This window comes from Pinus tabuliformis, chromosome 5_1 (assembly GCF_031772625.1).
Source record: "Pinus tabuliformis cultivar Carrire ecotype Pingquan chromosome 5_1, CPIR1, whole genome shotgun sequence".
In the NCBI taxonomy this organism is placed as follows: domain Eukaryota; kingdom Viridiplantae; phylum Streptophyta; class Pinopsida; order Pinales; family Pinaceae; genus Pinus; species Pinus tabuliformis.
In genome coordinates this window covers 497,975,401-497,982,409 of record NC_142305.1, presented here as the reverse complement: position 1 = coordinate 497,982,409, position 7,009 = coordinate 497,975,401, and the positions used below count along the sequence as shown (strand labels likewise).

At 42.1% G+C, this 7,009-nt stretch overlaps 1 pseudogene; it reads right to left on the bottom strand.

Annotated features, from left to right (window-relative positions):
- Positions 1 to 365: 365 nt before the first annotated feature.
- Positions 366 to 2,036, bottom strand: LOC149165671 (uncharacterized; annotated as a pseudogene).
- Between the last annotated feature and the right edge of the window lie 4,973 nt (positions 2,037 to 7,009).

Sequence of the window (7,009 nt, the reverse complement as noted above, 5' to 3'; positions counted from 1 at the left end):
GAAGTAATTAGCCATGTTCTTTATCCTTTAATTACCCAAAATGGAGAAGACTGCCACGTCCTTGATGTGCTGTAAACCTTTCCCATGTACCTGTGTGATGACAAAACCTTACAAAAAGATTTGCCGCTTTGTTAATCATAATTGATCAACTGAATTGTAACATGCAGCTACAGCAGTTTCGTAGCGCGCTACGAAACTGCTGTGTAATTTCAAAAACATAGTCTTCCTTTCATAGCTAAATGATCGCCGCTGTTCATGGCTTAAGCACCTTACTCCCTTGATCATTTTGACAGGATTTGCTTGCAACTTTTCAAGAAACAGATATTTCTCCTGAGGAAAAGATGCAATGACACCAATAACACCATTCACTGTTCCAAATATAACTGTATGAATCTGGCTACAAGAACATCATTCAGAACTGAACCCTGCCCTAGAAGCATGCCATTTGGTGTAATATTGAAGTCATTTGTAGCTCGAGTGACAACTCGAAGGTACTCAGATATGTTATTGAAATAGCCCTGGAGATAAGAGTCTCTTGGAAGTACCACTTGTTGCTCTAAACCTGGTTGAAGCCTTGTAGTTAATGCAATGCTTGCAAAAGCAAAACCACTGAACACCAATAGGACTGCAACTTTCACTGCTGGTATGCTTAGTACAGGTGCATGGATATTCTTCATGTACTGCACCAAAAGGCCAGGTTTTTGGTGCCTCCTGCCCAAATTATCATGTTCAAGTTCAGTTGTTGATGGACTAACTCTAATGCAAGGAAAGCAATCAACTCTGTTTCCTTCTGTTCTTATCAAATCAAATGTCATAAGAGGAACAAATGCAGTCACTTGCAGTAAGAAGTCCACTAACACCACAAGAGCTGCAAATATCGAGAACACTCGACACGCAGGCATAGGGATGAAACTTCCAACTGCAAATGCCACAACCTCTGAAAGGGTTGAAAGTGTTATAAATGGCCCCAATTCAGCAAGTGTGTTTCCCACTCATTCTTCCAAGGCCAATTCGACTGGCTGGCGTTTACGTGCATGCACTAAGATGCACATATTGTCAACTCCCACCGCAAGCACTAGAAATAGAATAACTTCAACAATAATTAAAGTGGACTTCACTCCAAGTGCACTGAATAGCCCAATAGATCCAAGTACCGAAAGGACAACAACAAGAACCCCTGACAAACCAAGTAACACCTTCGATGAAACATAAAGAGGTGAAAAGTGTGGTGAAATATCACCCAGTGTCACTGATATGTAGGAAAACATGACAATGTAGCTGATCAATATGGTTACAACATCAGCAGTGCTCTCCCTCTTAAGTTCTTCCTGCATAGAACTTTCTGCAAAAAATGCAAGAGTAAGATTGTGCAACTTTGCCATTGGAATAATCTCTTCTTTCACTAAATGAATGAAAGAATTCTCCCATGCTAACGCTTTTCCATTTTCATGTCCTGTCTTGTCTACAGCATTATTAACAGGATATGTGATAACAAATGCAGTAGCCTGTGAATAGTTGCTTCCCTTGTAACCCCCTAATATTGTGCTTGGGTCAACAGGAGCATGATATGAACTCAAGCATGGCTCCGAAGATGTGTAATGCTCAAAGCAAAACAACGCATGTGAAGACCCTTCATAATCATCAAACAGTTCTGGTTTCATTTTATAGTATTGTAAAACAGTTTGACTAGCACACTCCTCACCAACCGGCTTCATGCAGATATCCTTTAGAGATACCAATGATCCAGAGTAGTTTCCTTGAATTCTATCCACCTTTTTCTGCATTTCAAATAATAACTTGATGTTCTTCTCTGTCACAATACTTGGAGCTAGATTATCTTCTGAAAGAGGAATAGTAGCCAAGATAAGTTGTTCTATTCTATAGAAAGGAGACAAGTGGGTGTCAGAGAAGGATGAAGTAGAACAACATTTACATCTTCTGCTAATATTCTTCTCAAAGACTTTACAAAGTACATATGATTGCTGCACAGTATTTGAATTGCTATGGTTGCAATAATCAAGAATGTACTCATGCATCTGCCAATTGGTTCTTTCTCCATGGCGAACACGCCCTCTGTAGAAAACTAAGTCTTCTTAATCCCTAGAACTTCAGAGGATGCAACAATAGTTTGGTTTTTTCGAGTGACCTTTCAGTAACCCAGCTTGGTCGCTCGAACTTTCCTTGGTCCAATAGGGTATTCCGCCTTTTTGGGGCTTGAAAAAAAAAATAACCCTTTCAAATTTATTCCTTTCAGACATGAGTTGTCAAGCAAATCCCATGGTTCGCAGTCGTATGTATTGACCTCTGAAATGACACTGCAATGTTGAGGGCGCCCATATACTTTTCTTTTCAGATAGTGGGTGAACAATTCCTCATCCGTCGGGTGAAAGCAGAATCCAGGTGGCTGAGAACTGTTCTCCATCTGGATCTTCAAAGTTGAAAATCAAAACAATGTCTCTACTTCCGCTCCTTTTTAAATGCAATTTCGGCAGCAGCTCACTACCCATGTCAAGGAACCGCTCACATTTTCACCTGTTATAAAGGCCCTAGTGCCCAGCAACATCAACTGATTTGTTTTTCTAATTGTGTTTCATGAACAGGTCACAATACCACATTGAAATAAAACAGATAATCGAACCCACTGGACTATTCGTGTCAACATAACTGAATATTTTGATTGATACCAGCAAGCAGCTTTCCATTAAATGCATTCAGATCGTAAACAGAACCCTTTGTCTCCTTCTCAGCAACAACTGCAACATGTGCCAGTACCAACCTAAAACACAGCGGATTCTGATAAGTATGACAGCTGGGTGAGATTTGCTATGGATCAGCACAAAATCACCTAGACCGGGTTTCTGCGCTACGAAATCACATGAAATATGTTGCGCTGCGAAAACACCTAAAACTGACTTATGGGCTACGAAATCTCCTAAAGAGCTTTGTACCACATAATAACCTTTGAACAAAGCGGACACATGGAACTTGTGTGAATTATGAGACCAGTGGTGAATGAGGATGCATAGTGGACTCCTAAGACTCAGACTCTAAGGCAAACAAAAACTCAAACCTAGACTAGCACCTAATTTTTTACCATCAAACTAATGTGAGCGGTTTTGAAATTAGAATTCTTAAGTGATAACAACTGCCACCCCGAACCATATATCATCAGATCGTTTTCACCTCCATAAAAATCATTTGCTCCGTTCCGTGTCACTGATGTGGGATACATCAAGGCCCTCCTTTGACGGATCGCTTCTTGTCAACATCAGCTCATTATCCAATAAGTTGATCTAGGAACACCCCCTTCAGTACTTTGAAGCTTGCATGCCTCAATGGCAAGTTTCTCACTTCCGGCAACAGGTATACATCAATGACCTTCGACAGAAAGATTTTGCGTTGTGTTTGACGCCAAGTCCTTTATTCACACCACGTGAATTGTACTGCAGTACCTTGAGGGTCATTATCATTATCGGTGATTCCTCTCGCGCTTGTTAACAGTTTACATCATTGACTGGTAATCAAGCGATGTCTTTCCATGTTCGACTTCAAAACATTTCTCACATGGATCGACTTGTACTTAGAGTGAAGATCGGACGAGATTGAAGAACCCGGATCTAGTTTCATCCATCCGGGCTACGATATATATTCTGGAAAAATAAATACATCGACATGTACAGCACTGCAAAACAGATAATCATCCTACCAAAAGGATGATGATTTCATCAGAATCATCACTCTACCATCAGACGATTGTCTGTCCTATGTACATAAAAATGAACTTATAAAGCTGAGCATGGGAATGCCCGCCTCAGCTAGATCATGAAAACAGTATGAAAAATAATGTATTGTATTGTATCTTATTACAGGTCTCCTCCCAGCATTGAAAGAACTTCGGATCCTCCTAATAAAGCATTTCACCCGATAAACGGCCTCATACTTTAGGGGGCAACTGTTATAGACATTTTTGTACCTTACAAATATAAGCATGAAATGTCCATAATCCAAGGGATCCAAAGTCCCTAAAGATGTTGTTACAGCTCCTAAAGGAACAAGGTCAACCAATGACAGCTCCTCCCAGAAGTTCTCCACCAGAAACTGCTCAAAACTAGTCAAATCAGGATCAATTCAGAAGCTCCACTAGCTGCCTACGTTGCAAAGCACCCAAATACACTAGCTAGGTGCGTTGCAACGCACTTGAATGCACTACCCAGGTGTGTTGAGCGGGAAATGACAAGTGGCAGAGTCATTCAACGAGGTGGAAAGACCATGGAAGCTTCCAAAATCTTCTCCAATGACACTTGCCTCACTGAATTCGACCAAGTGATGAGTAAGAGGCTCTCAGTCTCCAAGTGGAAGAAAGAACTGATAGAGAGAAGCCACAAGTCAAAACATAAGCTGACTCATCCTCTCTGCTTACATCTATATATGGATCCCTCATCCCAGAGATCTGGAGGCTAGAATTTTGTACTTTGCAGAGAATTGTTGTTGGTTTGAGATTGAGATTAGTACATTGGGTGATTTATGCTTTGTTGGAGGAGAGGAAGGGATTCCTTTGCTGGGAGGTAGATGCTGTATCGGGACTCACTTGGTTGTATCTCCTCTTGGAATTTCTTATCATATCAATAAAATTATTTGAGTTTCTCCTACATGTTGTGTATCAATGATGTTTTGTTATATTTGCATGTTTAGCTTAATCTGATCCTGAGCTTTTTATGAATGTATATCTATATCTTCGTGTAGTTTCTCTCTCTTGTGATCTTGCAGGAATTCGGTGAAGCTGGGCCAGTAAGGGAGCAGGGAGCTGGGAGCTATTGAAGAGAGGAGTGATTGGATCAACAAACTAGCGAAAGACACAGGTTAGTAACATCCTTTCTCCTCATTTACATTTCATAAAGAAGAATACTCAAGTAGTTTTCCTTGTTTGTTGCTAAGGCACTATCACACCTTAGAGTGGGATAGGGGCGTCTGAATAGATACTTTTCCCAAAAACAGCTTGTATAATGTTTTGATTACAAATTACGTAAATGTCTATCTAATACATGATTAGCCAATGCATCAGATAATGTGTTTAATTGTCGTGGAATATGCTGACATGTGATAAAATCAAAGTTCCTTTCTAACAATCTCACACGTAAATACAACCTTAGGATGCGATGGTCTCTGACGGAATATTACCCGTTGAGCTGGTGGACGACAAGTTGAGAGTCCAGGTTCACTACCAATGCACGAATGCCGAGATTAATTGCTTCAGCAAGTAGCTCGATTACAGCACAATATTCGGCGACATTGTTAGTGGTACGACCCAAACACACACCTTGAAAATATATCAGCTCGCCATGAGGATCATAGATCACCCACGCCGCAGAGGACAAGTTGCGGGTACTGCTGTAGGCACCATCAGCGAAACCAACATAAGGTGCATCAGACATCTGCACAAGAAGCGAAAGACACAATAAGTGGCAGTTACGCCTTTAAAACTGAAACACATACACACAACACTCTTGCTAGAGTACATGTATGTACAAAATAAAGTGTACAAGCATCATGCATAGTACTTTTTCAAGTACAGCCCTTTTCGGGGCTTCCCGAGAGGGTTCCCTTCATAATCAATTAGCTCGTAGGCCCCTTTTTGCAAAACTTTCTTGACAATGTAAGGGCCTAGCCACATAGGCTCAAGCTTTCCTGCTCCCAGCTTATCATTTGCCTAATCGTATAGCAGGACTAAATCTCCCTCAACAAAAGAACGTGGATGTACAGTCTGATCGAAGTGAGTCTTGACTCGCTTCTTTTGTGTTTCGATGGCCAAAGAGGCCAGGCGATGGGTCTCATCTAGCCGTTCCAGGTAAAGAAGGCGTTCTTCTAATGGAGTAGTGTTGGGAAGTAGTTCGACAACCAATTTTAATGAAGGGATTTCGCACTCGATTGGAAGGGTAGCCTCTAGTCCATAAACTAGCTAAAATGGAGTGAAACCAGTGGCGTCCTTCACGGAGGTTCGGTAGGCCCACAAGGCAGGGAACAACATCAAATGCCAGTTAGACTTATGCATGCCAACGGTACGCTGAAGCATTGTAACCAAAATATTATTGATAGCTTCAACTTGGCCATTGGACTGAGGGTAGTATGGAGTCGAACTATCGTTTTGTAAGCCTAGCTGGGTTGTTAGTTCCGACATCATATGATTACGGAAATGCTTCCCATGATCAGTGACGATGGCTTGAGGGACGCTGAATCGCGAGATAACATGGTTGAATAAAAATTGCGCCGTTGTGTGACCGTCTTCAGTTGATGTAGGCATTGCCTCGGCCCATTTAGTAAAGTAATCGATGGCAACGATAATAAACCCATGCCCCCCAGTTGAGCGAGGGTTACAGATCATATAATCAATGCCCCATTTTGCAAAAGGGCTGACGGTGACAACAGGGTGCAATGGAGCGGGAGGCGCTCGCATCTTCCGCTTGGTATATCTGGCACTCATGACAAGAACGGACGGCAAGAATGCAATCCTTAAAGATAGAGGGCCAAAAGTAGCCAGCACGGAGGATTTTTTGGGCAGTAGCATATCCAGACATGTGACCACCACAGGCACCAAAGTGGCAGTCATTCAAGACACGCTCAGCTTCCTCGAGAGTTAGACAACGACGGAGAACAGAGTCGGTGCTGAGGCGATATAGTGTATCCCCAATGATACACTATGGTTGAGACTGATGACGAATCCTTCGCCGAGCATCTTTGGACACGCCAGGGTAAAAGGAGGACGTCTGCAGATATATAATGATATCTCCGTACCAGGGATCAAGGGTGCTGATGAGAAATAAAGTCTCATCCGGAATTTGATCCTCTGTATGAGAGGGCGGGGAAGAGGATGGCAAAGAGCAAAGTAACTCAGCAAAGACAAGGGATTTCTTGGACTTGGCAGTGGTAAATTCCAAGTCGAACTCTTGGAGGATGACAATCCACTTTGAGTACTTGCCCCCCAGCAACTGGCGTGACAAAATATACGTCATGG